Consider the following 19,844-nt stretch of genomic DNA (forward strand, 5'->3'; position numbering starts at 1 on the left):
TGTGATGGTGTGATACTTTTCATAGAGAATGATAAGTATCAAAGGGGGGAATGAAGGAGTCTGAACGCTTCAACCTGACAAAGGACTTCATGTACCAGAATTCCCTGCTTCATGACGGGTTTACTTACAGTCTGCAATACAGCTGTAATTAGGACATTGAGAAACTCTCTGTCAGCACATTGCACATTTTCATTTTTTTGGCTTCGCTGTTCTTATTCTCTGATAAGCTTTCACTGCTGTAACCTAGATTAGAACAATGGATGTATTATGTGATGGGCTGTATTACTGCAGACTCGCGAATTCCTTTCCAGAACTGCAAGTCCCAGCAGCCTCTCCTGTAGAACATGGGAGAAGTTTCACGAAAGTTCCAGGGTGTCTAGGGAGGGGGTCAGTAGCCCCTTCAGCCGGAATATGCTCGCTCAGCAGTGCTTAGAACGCATGTGTAAAAGATAAGAACTGTAAAGTGCATAAGAGTCTGCTCCTGAAGGGGAGGGGCATGCAGTTGTACTGAGCCTTTGTCTTAGCTGCATCTTGCTGGCAATAAAAGTCTATCTTTACGGATCAGTTGTCTGGGCCTCCTTACTGACTAAAAAAGAGACGGTTACAGAATTAGCCTTTGTTGCAGCAGAAACCACCCCGAACTGCTAGGCACCTTACGTTTCTTCCCAAAGGGAGGGGAAGTGTTGGAATCTCAAACATAGAATAATATTATAAAGTGACCCAAGTCAGGGCAATATTGTAATGGCAGAGAACCCCAGTGAGAAAGCAGTGGGTGAGCATTGAGGAACACCTGTTAGGCGAGGTCCCACTACAGATTTATCCTTGGTTGCATAAGGGAAACATCCATAACCCCTATAGCAAGTGGAACTTAGAAATATGGGAATCTATCAAATATAGGACAAGCTCTTGAGGGTCATACTCGGCTATCCGGCATAATGGAGAATGGTGGGGGTGCGATTTAAAACCTGGGAAGGAAAGGGGCTTGCTTGAATGGGGCAGATTTTAGGTCCTCAAGGTAGGTCAACATTTGCTGATTTGAAGGAAACATCCTTTGGATGATGGAGATCATTTTGCTTTTGTACAGTTGAGAAATTATATCCACCAGAACTTGGACACAACCTGGATGGGGAAAGGGCATTCTGTGTTTGAAACTTTTTGTGCAAAAGGCTTGCCTCTCATTGGGATTCATTTCAAGCATTTAAAAAGTTTTGTATCAAACATGAAAAGGACTGGGAGAGTCAGGGTGCACGGTCGAGGAAAAGGTCTTGGAGGATATTAGGAGACTAATAAAATAAAAAACATCTATCACTGCTTCCTTAGCAAAGAAGTCCTTTAAACTTTATTTAGCTGAAAGCTATGTTCTCCAATGATATGGGTGCACAGGCCCAATTGCAGGCCTGACTTGTGATAAACAGTGGTGAAGAGGCAGTGAAACTCTTTTTGGCGTGTCTCACAAGAAGTTATTCTTGTTGTCTGAAGTTTGGGGATTTTGTAATCATAAGTAGCTTTATAATTACTCATAAATATTCTTTTTGATTTACGCTTCAGTTTTGGGCTAGACAGGCAGACGCCACAGAAGAGGGAGATGCTAGACAGAAGTGCTGTACAAGCTGAAAAGTTAACAGGCCACAGTATTATAGAGATACACACCAAGGCCATTTGGCACTGTAGCTTAGCTGCAGACCCATAGACAGCCTTTGCATACAGAATGAGAGCGAATTTACATGCAGCCATTTTGATTAACTGTTTATAATAAAAGACCAAGCATAGAAATATTCTGAGAATTATGTAAGTTAGTTATTGGTTTAGGAATTAGAGATGTGAAGCAGTGTAAACCCTATATAAGGCCTTATTATCAGTAAAATAATTTGACAGTTTAAAACGTGGGGAATCAGCAAATATTTTGAAGCTTGAATAGGTATTGATGCGCCAACAAATGGTTGGGAACCCCTGTTCTATGAAGATCATCTCCTTCTGACCTGTGAGAAAAGGGAGCTTCCACCCACATCACACCTGCTGCAACTTAAACCATCCCCTGTGGTGTCAAGTTCTTGCACTTAACTGTCAGCCCTTCTCCGGCCTGCAGCCACCACCTCCCCCACCTGCACCCTCACCAGCTCTGTCCAGGGTCGCTCTCTGAGCTCACTTGGTGTCCCTCCCCCTCCCTGCCCGCCACCGGAGCTGCTTCCGCTTCCCTGCCCCCGCCCGCACAGGATTGGACGGTGGAAATGGAAACGTCATCAGGAAGCCCTAAGGGGGCGGGGCTCTGCTGCCAGTCCCTGTGCAGTGAATAGGAGGATGGGTGGAAGTTTTAGAAATGTGAAAAAAGGTCCCTACAGTTTTAAAAAAACAACTAAATTAGCTCCCTGCCGCGTTCACATTTCTAAAAAAATCTCTATCCGGCTGAAAAAGGCGCCAAATCCAGTGACAAATTCTCTAAATTGGCAACACTATAATCGAGCCGTGCCCTCAATGTAAACTTCCCCCGTGTGTGATGTCATCAATGTGAGCCCTCAGAGTAAAGCTCTTCACTCTGTGCCCCTAATGTGAGCGTCCCCTCTAGGGTGAAGTCATCAGTGTGCACCGGAAAGGAGGTGTAGATGCTTTGCACGTTTGCAGCTGGCCAGAGTCAGATTCTCAAATTTACTCTCCCCCTGTAGGAAGGAGTAAGAGGCAAACACTCAGCTCTTCCCCAGCCTGAGAAAGAGTTCCCAGATCTTTTTTAATCCTGAAAGCAGCAAAAGCAGAGAGGAAAATGCCTGCAGGAGCTTCTGCTCAGGTAGGAGATTGCCCACCGGCTTCCTGCCCTCTCTGCATGCACATTAAGAAGATAAGAAATGCCAGGCAAGGTCAGAGCACTGGTCCATCCAGCCCAGCATCCTGTCGCCAAAAGGGGCCAGTCCAGGACACCTGCATGTATCTGGCAAATCCTAATACGAAAGTCTGTTTAGTGTTACTCTGCACAAGAAATAGACGTTGACTTCTCCACCTCTTATCTATCCGGCTACTACTTAACATTTCTATAGCACTACATGACATATGCAGCACTGTACAAACACACAAAAAAGACAGTCTCTGCTCAATAGAGCTTACAATCCAATAAGACAAACACACAGGATAAGAGACTTTGGGCATTTCATGGTTAATAAGTATTTATTGACCTGTCCCACAATCCATCCTATTTATTCCTTCATTTCACTCCAATCTCTCAACAACTCTTTCATCTCACTCCAGTCTCTCTTTATTCTCTTCCTCTTTTTTCTGCCTGCTCAGTCTCTCTCTCATTTCTTCTCCAGCCTCCCAGTAAGTCCTCCCTGCTTTACTTGCTGCTGCTGTCAGCCTCCTGTGCCCCCACCATTTCAGCCCAAACCATGTGGCTTTGTTTACTGTTCTTCATTGTGCCAGAAGTAGCTGGCAGGAGAGACTGGTGGCAGTAAAGACCATCTGAAGGGAGGAAGAGCATCTATAGTAGCAGTGGGAACCCAAATAGTAGGAGGTAGAGCATGGTACTCATGATAGTGGGATCAGTCACATGGCCATAGCATAGGTGGAAAAGGCTATTACAGATTGATTTATTGGAATAAGTGGTAGTAGTGGTGGGGGAGGGGGGAGAGCAGGTATCTATTACAGTCAGATTTTTGTAAAATATTTCAATCATATAGGGATCTGTATTGGGACCCATACTTTTCAATATATTTATAAATGATCTGGAAAGAAATACGATGAGTGAGGTAATCAAATTTGCAGACGATACAAAATTTTTCAGAGTAGTTAAATCACAAGCAGACTGTAATAAATTGCAGGAGGACCTTGTGAGACTGGAAGATTGGGCATCTAAATGGCAGATGAAATTTAATGTGGATAAGTGCAAGGTGATGCATATAGGGAAAAATAACCCATGTTACACAATGTTAGGTTTTATATTAGGTGCTACCACCCAAGAAAGAGATTTAGGCATCATAATGGATAACACTTTGAAATAGTCAGTTCAGTGTGCTGCAGCAGTCAAAAAAGCAAACAGAATGTTGGGAATTATTAGAAAGGGAATGGTGAATAAAACAGAAAATGTCATAATGCCTCTGTATCACTCCATGGTGAGACTGCATCTTGAATATTGTGTACAATTCTGGTCGCCGCATCTCAAAAAAGATATAGTTGTGATGGAGAAGGTACAGAGAAGGGCCACCAAAATGATAAAGGGGATGGAACAGCTCCCCTATGAGGAAAGACTAAAGAGGTTAGGACTTTTCAGGTTGGAGAAGAGACAGCTGAGGGGGAATATGATAGAGATCGTTAAAATCAAGAGAGGCCTAGAACTGGTAAATGTGAATCAGTTATTTACTCTTTTGGATAATAGAAAGACTAGGGGGCACTCCATGAAGTTAGCAAGTGGCACATTTAAAACTAATCGGAGACAGTTCTTTTTCACTCAACGCACAATTAAACTCTGGAATTTGTTGCCAGGGGATGTGGTTAGTGCAGTTAGTGTAGCTGGGTTTAAAAAAGGATTGGATAAGTTCTTGGAGGAGAAGTCCATTACCTGCTATTAATTAAGTTGACTTAGAAAATAGCCACTGCTATTACTAGCAACGGTAACATGGAATAGACTTAGTTTTCGGGTACTTGCCAAGGTTGTTATGGCTTGGATTGGCCACTGTTGGAAACAGGATCCTGGGCTTGATGGACCCTTGGTCTGACCCAGTATGGCATGTTCTTATGTTCCTGTTAATGTTAACAAGGCTGAATTTTTGTAATTCAATCTACATTGGACTCCCAAAGAATACTACTGAAATGTTACAGCTGGTGCAGAATGCAGCTGCACACATGATTACAGGGGTAATGCTTCATTATCACATCATGTCAGTTTTGAGATCACTAACCTGGCTTCCAATCTCCTGGTGAAAAAAATTTAAAATAATTGTGTCTATCTGTAAGGCCTTGTATCAACAGGCACTGATATGTATCTCCATAGCACTTAATTTTATCATCCTTCATAGTATTGAAGATCTAGAAATCAGGGCCGCCTTGCAATTCCTTCTCCAAAACTGGTACATCTAACTGAGGCCAGTGCGTGAGCATTTTCCGTAACTGGGCCCACTCTATGATATGCTCTACTAGGACAGCTGTGGATCTTTCGTTGTATCCAGATTTTCTGCAAGCAAGTAGTACATGTTTTATTATTATTATTAAGGTGGTTATAAGCAGGGAAAAGAATGAGGTGGAAGCCCTATGAAGACATTCCGATACAAAAAGATAAAACAGGGAGCTGCTAAAGAGAAGAGCATCTGTATCAATGAGCATGGAAGTTGATATTTTAAGGAAGTTTCTTTAACATAATCTCTCCTTTCCTAGTCTTATTGTGAAACTTTTCACTGAACCTAATAAAGGGTAAAGAAACTTCTGCTGGGGATTCTGATGAGTAAACCTGCTCACACATTATCATATTATGCTTTGTATCTTCTTTAATTACTAAGTTTAGTGGTTAAAAAAGAAAAAGGGAGACCTTCATAATGACAACTATTAAACACTACATTTCCTAGTGTGTAGCAGATGGACTCAGGACCAATGGGTATAGTGTACTCCTGATAGCAGTTGGAGACGGATCAGATTTCAATCTGACGTCAGTCCTAGTACATATACCCCTGCAGGAAGTGCAGGTCTTCAGTATTTTCCGTCTCCATAACAGTTAGGGACTCTATGCACACTCTCACAGCGTTAGAGTAGTTTTACCAAAGAAAACCAAATTAAGAAGAAAATCTTACCTCTACAGACGAGCCCCGCTCTCTTGCGGTGACATCCGTTGGGTCCCTCCAGCAGTTGAGATTTCCCGAGGTGATTTCCGCGATCCCTCGGAGGTAAGCCTTGGTCTTGCGGCCGAGTCTCGGCGGGAACCTAGCCCCCAACATCGGGTGAGACTGAGAGGCAGCGGGTGCAACCTCGAGCATGGCGGTGAAGGTATTTTCCCTCTCCCCCCGCAGCCAGAGACCGCCCGGAACGAAACGGGAAGCGCCGAGACAAGGTAAGGTAGAAATCTATTTAAAAGTCTCCGGTCTCCGAAGCTCGAGGAGACGCACAGATCACCAGCCGGGACCAGTGCCACCGGGTTGATCGGCCCTAGCAGGGCTAGACCCCGGTCAGATCCGAGGGCCCTTCCACGTGGAGACCCTCCGAGGTGGTTGCCGTCACCATGTTGGCTCTGTTCGCCGCCCTGTCCGCCGTTTCGAGCTGTGCGCACAACGTCGCATGCACAAGTGCCGGGTGCACAAGCAACACGCTTAGCCACGCGCTCACTGTGCCAGGCGCATAATTTCAACCTGTGCGCACATCTCCCTGCACGCGCACACCAAACCTAGGCGCGCAACTTCGACGCACACCGGAGCGCACAACTGTATAGTACACGTATAAGCCATGGCACCACCGGAAAATAAACTCAAGGCTCAGGGCTTTTGCCCAGCAATGCCATATTAGAGCTGCACAGCATGAGGAGGCCACAGCCCTGTGTATACAGTGCGACGAGGCCCTAGGGGACCCAACTCATGGCCCTCCCAAGCCGGTACCGGACCCCAGCCTCTCGAGCAGTACGCCGGACCTAGCATTACACAGCGGGTCCCCCCCTCAAATGGGGCTCCCCAGGGACACGGCGCCCCCTAGTATAGCCCCAGCATCTATCTCCTGGGTGGAATTCTTCAAAGGTCTGCATACTTTCGTCCACAGGCAACCAGGGCCTCCTATAATGCGGCCTCAGGCTCCACCAGAGGACCTCAACATGCCAGGACCCTCTATGCCCAGGGAAGTGATCCCACCGCCCAGAAGCCCCACCTTCGGGGACACGGACATCTCAGATGAGGAGTCAGAACCCCTGGAGGAAGGGGAACTCCCTCCGGGGACAGAACCCCATCGAACCATGAGACGGTCCGTCACCAAGGGCGAGCTTCCAGACCTGGTCTCACACAGCTTAAAAGAGCTTGCTATCCCAGGCACAAGTGCCTTGGGGGAACCTAAGATGAACCCCCTACTAGAGGGACTCCATCAGACCTCCCACCATTTCCCACTTTTACAAGCCATCCAGCAACTAATTGACCTGGAATGGGAGGCCCCAGAAACCACGTTCAAAGGGGGCCGGGCTCTGGCAGCCATGTACCCTCTGGACCCAGCCGCCAAAGATCTCCTGGCATGTACGAAAGTGGATGCCATGGTCTGCACGGTCTTGAAGTGCACTACTATCCCGGTAGAGGGAGGAGCAGCACTCAAGGATGCTCAAGACAGATGTCTGGAATCCATCCTCAAACAGTCCTTTGAAGTCTCCGCTGTCTTTACAGATTGCGGCCTGCTGTGCCGTGGTGACACGCGCCTGCTTAGCACAGACCAGGAACAACACTCCTGGGGAAGCCCTGGAACCAGCCGTATCATTCCTTGCGGACGCCGCTTCTGATCTGGTACGCACAGCAGCTAGAGGAGTGTCATCTGCCGTGGTGGCCAGAAGACAAATCTGGCTCCGAAACTGGTCAGCCGACGCATCCTCCAAAATGAGGCTCACAAGGGATGCCTTTCAAGGAAACACTCCTGTTCAGAAGCGAACTAGAGAAACTAGCCAACAAATGGGGCGAGTCCCCACTGCTGCGGCTACCGGAGGACAGGAATAAGAGAAACCAGCGATCCTTCCCCTGGACCTCCAGGGGCAGAGGATCACAGCGCTTCAACCCATATAGAAGCTCATATCAAGTGCCCCGCCCTGCAGGCCAGAGCCAGTCCTTTCGGAACAAGCACAATAAAAGGGGAGCCAGCTCGGGCCCAGGCCCCAGCCGCACCCCACAATGAAAATCAGCCGACCCGTCCAAAGGAGGAAGCCATAGGGGGCAGACTTGCCCTATTCTTCCAAAGATGGGTCGAGATAACTTCAGACAAGTGGGTCCTATCCATCATTTGAGAGGGATATTACCTGGATTTCCACCACCTCCCTCCGGACAAGTTTGTGGAATCTCCCTGCCATGACCCTTCCAAGAGGATGGCAGTGGAAGCTACACTGACCAGATTGCTAGCCTTAGAGGCTATAACACCGGTGCCTCCACAAAAAATAAATACTGGCCTTTATGCCATCTATTTTACCATTCCCAAGAAGGAAGGAATGTTCAAGACCTATCCTGGACCTCAAGGCGGTCAACTGTCACCTGAAGATTCCTCGCTTCCGCATGGAAACCCTACGCTCGGTAATAAGGGCGATACAACCAGGAAAGTTCCTTACCTCCCTCGATCTGTCAGAAGCCTACCTACACATTCCGATCCATCAAGAGCATCAGCGTTTTCTACACTTCTCGATTCTGGACCATCACTACCAGTTCCGGGCACTACCTTTCGGGTTAGCCACTGCACCTCGGACATTCACCAAGATCATAGTGGCGGTGGCAGCAACACTGAGGAAGGAAGGAGTCCGCGTGTACCCTTATCTAGACAATTGGCTGATCAGAGCGAAATCACCAGAGGAAAGCCACCAGGCAACCAACAGAGTCAAAACTCTACTGGAAAGCCTCAGGTGGGTGGTCAACACAAACAAGAGCTGCCTGCAGCCTTCCCAATCTCTAGAATACTTGGGAGTCCGGTTCGACATCAAACAAGATAAGATCATCCTGACACCGACAAGGAGATCAAAACTGATGACCCAGTTACTAACCCTGTTGAGCGAACCTCACCCCACAGCATGGGATTATCTACATGTTCTCGGCCTCATGGCATCAACATTGGAAGTAGTCCCCTGGGCACGAGCTCACATGAGACCCCTACAATGCTCACTACTATCACGATGGAATCCACTGACCCAGAACTACACCGAACGGCTTCAGCTCCCGGACAGAATTCGGGCCCAACTACGATGATGGCTACAAGAATCCCATCTCAGCCAGGGAACGAGACTATCCTCCCCAACCTGGATCCTACTCACCACTGATGCCAGCCTATGAGGATGGAGAGCACACTGCCAGGAGCTAACAGCCCAAGGGCAATGGAATGAAGAAGAGTCGGGATAGAACATCAATCGCCTAGAAGCCCGGGCAGTCAGACTAGCCTGCCTAAGGTTTGGTCACAGACTCCGAGGCAAAGCGGTCAGAGTAATGTTGGACAACGCCACAACAGTGGCCTACATCAACCGTCAGGGAGGAACCAGAAGTCAACAGGTGTCCCTGGAAATAGACCTCCTAATGTCATCTTCAAGCGATCTCGGCCGTCTACATTGTCGGGAAAGACAATGTCGCGGCAGACTACCTCAGCAGAGAAAGTCTAGATTCAGGAGAATGGAAACTATCAACCACAGCATTCCAATTGATAGTAAACCATTGGGGAACACCAACCATGGACCTCCTGGCAAACCGGTCCAACGCCCAGGTACCCAGTTTCTTCAGCCGCAGGTGGGAACCCCTGTCCCAGGGAATCGATGCCCTGATACAGACCTGGCCACAGGAAACTCTGTTATACATCTTCCCGCCGTACTTCCAGTGGCCCCAGACTGGCCAAGAAGACCGTGGTACGCAGACATGCGAAGACTGCTGGCAGGGAAACCCCTGCCGCTACCTCCACACAGAGACCTGCTCCAACAGGGACTGATCCTCTACGAGGATCCAGCTCAATTCTCTCTTATGGTCTGGCCATTGAGAGGATTCGCCTAAGGAGGAGAGGATACTCGGGGGCAGTAATTGACACCCTACTCCGAGTATGCAAGTTCTCCACATCCCTAACATACATAAGGATTTGGAGATTATTTGAAGCTTGGTGCGAGGACCACAACATCATACCACGCTCAGTCAAAATTCCTGTGATTTTGGGGGGCGCTGTTGAGCGATCGATGAGGGCGGTCGCGTAGCGGCAGAGCTCCGTTCCCCCGGCAGCCCCTTTCCCGCCGAAATCAGCGCAAACGGCCCGACTTTTTGCTAAAAACAGTACCTAGCCGTACCCGACTCTCCTGACCAGCTGGACCCGATGGCCACGAAACGCAGAACCGCCGATTTGCGGCAATATTCGTATGGCAAGCTGGCTCCTGACCCCGACCAAGATGGCGGCTCCGACGGGGAAATCGCTGCAGGAAACGGTGAGGACAGCATGGCGTCCCCTGAAACCCACGTGGCTACCCCAGCTACCCCGGAGGGAGCCCCTCTCACTCGGGAAGAGGCACGCCAATGGTTCATTGAACTGCGAGGTGATATGAAGCAGCACAAGCGGGAGATTATGGAGTCGGTGGCAGAAGTTAAAGAAGGCCTAGCAGCCCTGGGGAACCGGGCAGATGAAATTGAAAACAGGGTGGATTCTCACGGGGAGGCCCTGAATACTTTACATTCTCAAGGATTACAATATAGAGCTGATCTCCTTGCCCTTCAGGAGAAAATTGAGGACTTAGAAAATCGGAACCGGCGCAACAATTTACGCATCAGGGGAGTGCCGGATACCCAGGACTTCGCTGATGTCACTGTGGTGGCTCAACAAATTTGTCTTCATATTCTCTCCGCGTGTCAGGGCAATACACCTGACCCAGTGCCTGCCCCCTCGGACATCTCCTTGGACCGTGCACATAGGGCTTTGGGGCAGCGCCGTGACAAGCAGCCACGGGATTTGGTCATTTGCTTCCATAATTTTCAACTTAAGGAGAGAATATACTCGGCCTCCCGCTCCATGAAGGAGATAACTTGGAAAAATCAGACCATCACCATCTTTCAAGATTTAGCCCCTGTTACACTGCAAAAGCGGTACGAGCTTAGAGAGGTGACCTTGGCTCTCAGGGAACAGAGTATCAGATATCGCTGGACATTCCCCTTTGGACTTTTGTTTCAGGCTCAGGGGGTGACTTACAGGATTAAAAATAAAGCGGAAGCGCTGGAGGCATTTACTAAAGCGCACATCCCTGCGACGTTTCAAGTGCCCAAGATGGCGTCCCCGCCGGAAAGCCTGGATACAGCTCCTCGCTGGCAAAGGGCGGACAAAGGCGGGAAGCGACTTCGAAGACAGTCTGATATTCGACGTTCGCCACCGAAAGACCAAGGTTGAGCTATCTCGATTGGAGACTTTCTCTATCTGGACTGATTGTTCTGGAGCAGGTTTGGTTCATTCTGTGACACTGCGGGTTCCTGCTACTTTTTGACTACATGGCGGGGGACTGTGGACGACACGGTGCCCTCTGCGCTGGGTTTTTTCAGCTATTTTTCAGCTATTTTATGTTGTTTGTTACGGTTATAGGCAGTTTTTGAGTTTATCTGTTCATGTTAAGCTGGTTGGCGGGGGGGGGGGGGCAGGAGGGGGGGGGTGTAAGCTGGTGACTGCCGGAAGTCGGGTGTATACGGCCTCCATTTTATGTATCCCAAGGTGGCTTGGAGGGATACAGTTGGATTGATGGGGAATACACTGGGACACATTCTGGGAAACACATGCGTTTTTGCTATCTCGGGATCGGGGGAACTGATTGGGGGATTATTGCGTTTCGTGGGCCACATGGTAAGGGAAGGGATTGTTTCGCCATTATTTTGGATGCGATCAGCACTTCTTATGAGATATGGCTACTAAAATTTTATCACTCAATGTGAAGGGACTAAACACTCCAAGGAAACGCTTGCTGCTCCTTAAGGAGCTTCAGCGGCAGGGGGCGGGCATAGCATTTATTCAAGAGACGCATGTCAGGAAACATCATGAAAGGCTTTTGGCCTTTCCTCAATTCCCTACTTGTCACTGGGCAGCCAGCTCTAAGGAGCGGAAATATGCTGGAGTGGGCGTACTAATCTCATCGGCCTGTGTTCATGAGGAATTGTTCAAACTGATAGATCCTAAGGGCAGATATATTTTTCTGAAAATCCGGGTGGGCAACAGTATCATTTCCCTGCTTAACGTTTATTTTCCACATACAGATCAGGTGGCCTTTTTGACTCATCTTAATGAACTATTGCTGCAGCACTTGGAGGGGGATTTAGTGCTGGGAGGGGACTTTAATGCTACTTTAACGCCCTCGCTGGACCACAGTACAGGAACCAGCGCAGCTCTTGGTTTTCGGTCCAAGTGGCGCAGTTTCCTTACTAAATGGGGTATGTTGGACATATGGCGGCAGCGGTACCCACACTCTAGATCCTACTCTTTCTACTCTCCCCCACATGGCACATACTCTCGGATAGACTATTTTTTTGTCTCTAAGCAAATGCAAAACAGGGTACGGAAAACAGAGATTGAGCCCATTACATGGTCTGACCATGCCCCAATATGGTTCGCAGTTGATCTACAGGACGTTGCCCCTGGGTATAGGCCCTGGAGACTTAATGAGGGCTTACTTAAAGACCGGGATTTTGTGACCAAGATGGAGTCGCACATGAAACTCTTTTTTCAGGAAAATATGACAGAGGATGTGAATCCCTTAACGGTCTGGGAATGCTCTAAAGCGGTGATGCGGGGACTCTTTCTCTCCCAAGCTGCCTATTGCAATAAGACCCGGGAGGCTAATAGGCTTAGTTTACTCACTAAGTTGGGGGTCCTGACCAAGCAGCATAGTACCACCTCCTCGACCTCTGTTTATCGCCAAATCCTACAGATTAAGGGACAGCTTAGGTCCCTGGATGACGAGGTTGTTAGCCACCATATGCTTTTGTTAAGGCAGAAATTTTTCGAGGGTGGCAATAAAGCAGGGCGCTATTTGGCACAAAAATTAAGGGCCAAGAGGGCACAGGCGACTATCGCCAAGTTAGTTACCCCGGGGGGTTCTCCCACTACAACGTCGGAGGGTATACGGCAGGCTTTTACCAATTTTTACGCCCATCTTTATTCCTCTGATGGTACGATCACTGATGCTGCCATTACCGACTACCTGCATTCAGTGCACTTACCTTCCTTGACTGACTCACAGAGGGCTTTTCTAGACAAGCCTATCGAGACTGCAGAAGTGCTTCTAGCTATTAAACACCTAAAGCCCGGTAAGGCCCCGGGTCTAGACGGCTTTACGGGAGGTTATTATCGCAAATTTGCGCATCTTTTGGCGGGACCTTTAACGGACTCGTTCAACTCTCTTTTGCAGGGGACCAATATTGGACGGGACGCTAACACTGCCGGCATCACAGTGCTACCAAAGCCGGGGCGTGACCCCACACAATGTGCCTCGTTTCGGCCTATCTCCTTAATTAACATAGACCTTAAAATTCTAGCGCGAGTCCTGGCCGCTCGTCTTAATGGAGTTTTGCCAATTTTGGTACATAATGACCAGGTGGGTTTCGTCCCGGGGCGGTTGGCGGCGGACAATGTCCGGCGGATCATTGATATTATTGATTGGGTACATGCCGAGAGAATGCCAGCTATCCTTCTCTCCCTAGATGCGGAGAAGGCATTTGATCTAGTGCACTGGCCTTTCCTCTTTCAGACACTAAACACCATGTCCTTTGGCCCTTCTTTTCTGACTTGGTTGGAAAAATTGTACAACCATCCTCTGGCGCGAGTCAAGGCCAATGGCAGCTATGGCATGCCGTTTGAGATCCAACGTGGAACCAGACAGGGATGCCCTTTGTCCCCCTTATTATTTGCCCTCTTTCTTGAACCCTTTACAACGACCATCCGAACCTCGCGGGGAGTGGTGGGAGTGCGGAAGGGGGAACATCATTTTAAGATATCCCTCTTCGCAGATGACGTGATGTTCACTATCACAGACCCAGGGTCCTCCTTGCCGCAGATCATGTCCGAACTACAGCGCTTTACCTCTGTGTCCGGTATGAAGGTTAATTATGACAAATCGGAGATTCTTAATCTCACTATGCCGCCTTCGGAGGTACAGACTCTGGGGCGCCAATTCCCCTTTAAATGGGCTACCTCGTCCCTTAAATATCTGGGAGTCCGACTAGGCTCTACAACTAGTCAGCTGTATAAGCTAAATTATGATCCACTAGTGCAAACTATCCGTAAAGATTTAAATAACTGGCAGCATCAGATGCATTCCTGGCTGGGTCGTCTCGCTATCGTCAAGATGAATATCCTGCCCAGATTTTTATATTTTTTCACCACGATACCAATTTTTTTGCCTAACTCCATATTGAAGAAATGGCAGCAGATGTTATGCAGTTACATCTGGCGCAAGCGGCCTCCACGGGTGGCCAGGGCAACGTTATATCGACCTAAATCTCAGGGGGGTGTTCAGTTACCTCATTTATTGTGGTATTATTTGGCGGCGCAGCTTCGAGCTTTGGTGGCACTCCATCGCACTACTGACATCCCGCAATGGGTACTGCTAGAACAGGCATTGGTAGGGATGGTTCCCTTATCGGCTCTCCCCTGGCAACCCCCTTTGACTGGGGGATATATTCAATACACGCCATTTGCTCTTCGCACCACCCTTAGGGTGTGGCTTCACTGGAAAGCTAAGTTGGTGGGACCAGAGCGATATTTCACCATGACTCACCTTAACACTAATACGGTTTATTCCATTCATGACACTTCCGTGACTATGAAAAGCTGGGTGTCCGCCGGCATTACAAGACTGGTACATGTACAGCGTCAGGGGACACTGTGCACTCTAGACCAATTACGTACCCAACGGGTGTCGAGTGGTGGGGATTTTTTGCATTACGCCAAATTATACCACTTTGTTAAGCGTGGATTGAGGGGGGGTACTCTCAAATTGACAGGTACTTTGTTCGAAAATTACTGTAAATATGCTTCCTCCATTAGAGGTGTCATCTCCAAGATCTATGGCCTTTTCAACGGGCTGTTAACAGATACCCCACGCCATCGCTTGTTATGGGAACAGGATCTTCCCTGTCACCTGGATGACACTGACTGGGATTCTATTTACTCCCTGGCTCACAAATGCTCGGTGTCGGCCAGTTTACAGGAAAACTGTTATAAATTAATTTACCGCTGGCATTATACCCCAGAGCGTCTTCATAAGTTTAAACCAGCACTATCCAACCAATGTTGGCGGGGCTGTGGTCACCTTGGTACCTACTACCATATCTGGTGGGAGTGCCCTAAGGTGGCGTTAGTATGGCGGGCAGTATTGGATTGGCTCTCAGCCCTGGTCCTCGCCCCGGTGTGCGCTGAACCACAGCACGTACTGCTCGGCCTGCCCTTACCCGATCATAAAAAAGACACACAGAAATTTTTGTTACAAGTCTTTATTGCTGCACGTACAGAGATAGCTTTCCACTGGAAGGAGGCCAATACCCCCAGCTTAGCTAAAATTCAATATAGACTTCACACATACTACCAACTTAGTAGACTCACTGCGGTGTGTAGAGACCGGTTGGCGGCGTTTGAAAGAATGTGGGGCTCCTACATCAAGTGGTTAGAACTCCAGAATGTCTCCCCCTAAACGGATGTCACCATTATTGTTGGTTTTGCCCTGGATTGCTCCATCCTTGCTACATACTTTTATTACTGGTCCCTGCTGGGATGTCCCCCACTATATCCCTTTACATCCTTTCCTTTGAGCCCTTTCCTCCCTTGCCTTGTCCCCTTGCTATTTGGTGGTCTCACTACGTTTTATCTCCCTGGCGAGATTCTTGCATACATTTTTTTTTTTTCTTTCCCTGATGGATATATATTACCAGTGTATGGGGGGGTGGGGGGTGGGCTGACGGGGCTGGGGTGAATGTATAAATGGAAAGTTCGGTCACTATTGGCTATGACTGTCTTGTTTCACCTTGAGGTGGATGGTTACTAATACGGTACATTTTTTGTTTTTGACTTCCGTATTTATTCATGTTTTTTCTGTGCTAATGTTATGTATCCATGTTTTGCATTGACTGATAATAAACTCTTTAAATACAAAAAAAATTCCTGTGATTTTGGAATTCCTACAGAATGGCGTACAGAAGGGATTGTCCCTCAACTCCATCAAGGTACAGGTGGCCGCATTGTCATGCTACGGAACCAAGAACGAGAGCAGCAGCATAGCCTCTCACCCGGATGTCTCCCGCTTCCTGAAAGGAGTCAAGCACATCTGACCACCCCTAAAGTGGCCGGTGCCTCTTTGGAACCTCAACCTGGTCCTAGATTTCCTAGCAGGAACCTCCTTCAGACTTTTCCACGGCCTGTCTCTCTGACTATTAACATTGAAGACAGCCTTCCTGCTGGCAGTCTGTTCAGCCCGTCGTATATCCGAGCTACAAGCACTGTCCTGCCGGGAGTCGTTCCTCAGACTCACCCCGGGAACCATCCAGTTACACACAGTTCCGTCGTTCCTCCCCAAAGTGGTGTCTCACTTCCATTTCAACCAGACCATCTCGCTACCATCGCCAGATGAGCATAAGAATTCGGAAGAGGCTCGAAGTCTACGCCATCTCAACGTCGGCTGACTCCTAGTCCGATACCTGGAAAGGTCGGAACCCGTACGAAAGACGGACCATCTATTCGTCCTTCACAGCGGGAAGAAGCAAGGGGAAGCGGCCTCGCGAGCAACCTTAGCCCGCTGGATCAAAGAAGTCATCAAGGCGGCCTACGTAGAAGCAGGCAAGTCAAGGCCCATTCTACTAGAGCCCAGTCAATGTCCTGGGCGGAAACCAAGATGCTGTCACCTGCCGAGATCTGCAGGGCGGCGACGTGGTCCTCCATCCACACCTTCTCCTGGTTTTACCGCCTGGATGTTCAGGCTCGGGAGGACACAGCATTTGCAAGGGCAGTACTAAGTGGGTCACGGGCAGCCTCCCACCCAGTTTGGGAGTAGCTTTTATACATCTCATTGGTCCTGAGTCCATCTGTTACACACTAGGAAATGGAGAAATTACTTACCTGATAATTTCGTTTTCCTTAGTGTAGACAGATGGACTCAGCATCCCATCCACGGCTGCCGTTACTCATGGAATTCTCAGGGGCCATCCCCGGGAGCGAGTGTTTCACGGGTAAGCCATGCTTTCCTTCATCTAGGACACTCAACCTACCGGGTGTCGATGTTTCTTGGTTGAGGGCACTGGCGGTCTCCAGTTTATCCAATTCAACCAGTTCAAATTAATCAAGTTAACCAAGTTATAAAGTTAATCAAGTTATCCAAGTTATAAAGTTTAATCAAGTTATTCAAATTATTCAGTCATACATATATCCACAATGCTTTTCGAGGAGAATACTGAAGAGCAGCACTTTCTGCTGGGGTATATGTACTAGGGGCTGACGACAGATTGAAATCTGATCCGTCTCCATCTGCTATCAGGAGTACACTATACCCATTGGTCCTGAGTCCATCTGTCTACACTAAGGAAAATGAAATTATCAGGTAAGTAATTTCTCCATTTCTGCCCTCTCTATACAAACACTGCTGCAGCTTTCTACCCTGGGACACTACAGAGTCAGCCTTGACTTTAATAAGACCTCGAGTAGACCCAGGACACAGAAAAGGCTCTTTAGGACCCTCCTGAGATCAGGAGTCACTCAATGTAAAATTTGGTGTCTCGGGTTCTGAGTGTAACTGGTTTCCAGTTGCTGTAATCTTAACTCTGGGACTGTGTGTTTTCTGACAGTGAATTATTTACACCCAGAAATCTCTCCCCCTGCCCTGCTGAGTCTCCTGATGCAGAAGGTGCTGAGCGTTTCTGGTTTGTGTTTCAGGTCCCAGTAACCTTTGAGGACGTCGCTGTCTCTTTCTCCCAGGAGGAGTGGGAGGGTTTAGAAGAATGGCAGAAGGAGCTTTACAAGGAGGTGATGAAGGAGAATTATCAGACCCTCGGCTCGCTGGGTAAAGAGTACTTATAAAATTCATATCTTTAGGAGGGGGCGCTCAGAATATTTACTTATTGAGTGAAGTTGGCAGAGGCATAGTGAGAGTCTCCGGTGCCCAGGGGCCAATGCATTTGTGTTGTCTCCCCATCACCCGCCAGCGCATCACCCCTCAGCACCAACACGCGGGGTCTCTTTTCACTGAGGAGAGGTGGGAACTCCGCCAGCACGTCACCACAGGGCCAGTGCTAACTTTTTGGCAGCCCTGTGTGAACAATTACTGTGCTTGGCCCTTTCTGTTCTGTTTTTTAACATTTAATTTGTATTCTTTTACTGATCAGGGTCAGTGCCAAGGGTATTAGGGCACCCTAAGTGAATCTTACAGCTTTTGTGCCCAGCCTTCTCCCCACCACAGCCCTCTCCACACACAATTTCAAATTATGCATTTATAATAAAAGATTTTTCATGAATAAGGACACTCAAAAGTACAGTCTTTTGAAATAAAAATATCACAACAGCAGGTATATTATATTTACATGCACTGGCGTAAACCAGAAAACCCTGCATAAAAGCCTAAAAAACCCTTGGAACCCATAAGGTATTAGGACTATTGTAACACATGTGGGGTGTTCCTCAGAAAGCCATGAGCAAACTGAATTACATTTACAATATAATAAACCTCACATTTCAAAACAGCTGGGATAAGAATCATTCACAGATGAAGTTGGTGCCTGAGCTCTGAGATCCCACAGGTCCCTTCTTCAGGGGGCGCACAGAGACTCCAGGGGATCCTGACCCAGTAGGATTGCTGTGAGGCTGAAGGGCTGTAAATCTGCAGTCAGGGCACGCTTAGGTCATGTATGTGCACTGTACGGTGTTCATGCATGTTCTGAGGGGGATATAGAGGGACCTGCTGGAGATTGTTAGGGGTAAATGTTCTTGTAGTAGTTGCACTGCAGCTTTCTGGCAGTTTAAGACTCTTGATGCCCCTGAGGTCCTCCCCCTCCACACTACCTACTGTGTTACCTCTGTTTCTATCTCTGGTCTTACTTACCAATCCCCTTACTATCTGCCCCTAACCTGTTCAATTTCTCTCACTGTTGTGCTTTCTTCCACCTCTGCTCAGCTCTCCCAGGCCTTCAATGCCCTCTCAGTAAAGAAATATTTCCTCCTCATTCCTCTGAGCCTCCCTCCTTCCATCTCTGTACCTGGAGCCTTTTTCTATAGAAAATGCCACCTTCTGAGGAGGAAGTGACATCATCCTTTAAGATGGACGTCTGAGCCTGTTCCTCTGCCTCCTCCACGATTAATTAGCAGCTTTTATAGCGCTTGCTCCGCTCGAAATGTATTTAAATTTGCTGCAATCGGCGTCAGAAAAAAACACTGCTCATGACGGGGAAGAAAAAGCCGGTGGCCCTGGCAAAATGTTCTTACGACGCCAGAGGATCGCGTTTCGTGGTCCTGTTGGGGGGAAGTCAGCCCGGCAGGCCATGCGCCTCCGTGGGAGGTAAGCCAGGCAGAAGACCAGGAAACGCCAATGAAACATGACTTCGATACCTGGTTGGAAGGTATCAGGAGCGATATCCGCTCCCTGAAAGAAGATGTGCAAGCTACCATAGAAAGCCTCCGGTCTGACTTGAGAGACTTAGGCCAGCGGGTAGAAGAGGGGGAGGGGACGCTGGAAGCACGTGGTTAATGGCGCTCACCGAAGAACTCGCAGATTTTAAAAAAAAAGCGCCAAGGAGAAACCTCTCTCAAAATGGAGGTTTTGGAAAACAGATCTAGGAGGGCGAATCTTCGCATCCGAGGGCTCCCTGAAACTCCTGAATTTGCTGATGCTGTGTCCGTGGTCCGGAAGATCTGCCCGACTCTGTGAGCCTCAGACCAGGGCCAGAACATGGAGGAGCATCTCAGTACGTAGGTGAAAACGGTGGACGAAGCGGCTCCTGTATTGCAAGCGGCTGCAATACCACTACCCAGAGAGGAGAAACCGCTGCTGAAATCCCGCATGCCGGCCCTGCCTAAGTGGCAAAGGGTCGGGAAGGAGGGCACAATGCCAGCACTGGCCGCCCGTCCCTGGAGGCGCAGGCGTGTGATTTTGCCAACGTATGGACTCCATTTTCTCATCCCTGAGGAAGTGTTACCAAAGGCCTTTCTTCATGTCTCATCTTCTGCCTGCACACTTGTTCTGCCCCTGGGAG

The 19,844-nt window shown here is 48.5% G+C and overlaps 1 protein-coding gene and 1 long non-coding RNA gene across 2 annotated transcripts in view; one reads left to right on the top strand and one right to left on the bottom strand.

Moving 5' to 3' along the window:
* Positions 1-19,844, top strand: part of LOC115085852 (oocyte zinc finger protein XlCOF6-like) — a 393,254-nt gene that overhangs the window by 348,820 nt on the left and 24,590 nt on the right. The gene's annotated exons all lie outside the window — the stretch shown is intronic.
* The window catches only part of LOC115085891, a 318,986-nt gene that overhangs the window by 214,173 nt on the left and 84,969 nt on the right, over positions 1-19,844 (bottom strand). The window lies entirely within an intron of this gene.

Source organism: Rhinatrema bivittatum, chromosome 2, assembly GCF_901001135.1.
Source record: "Rhinatrema bivittatum chromosome 2, aRhiBiv1.1, whole genome shotgun sequence".
Lineage (NCBI taxonomy): Eukaryota > Metazoa > Chordata > Amphibia > Gymnophiona > Rhinatrematidae > Rhinatrema > Rhinatrema bivittatum.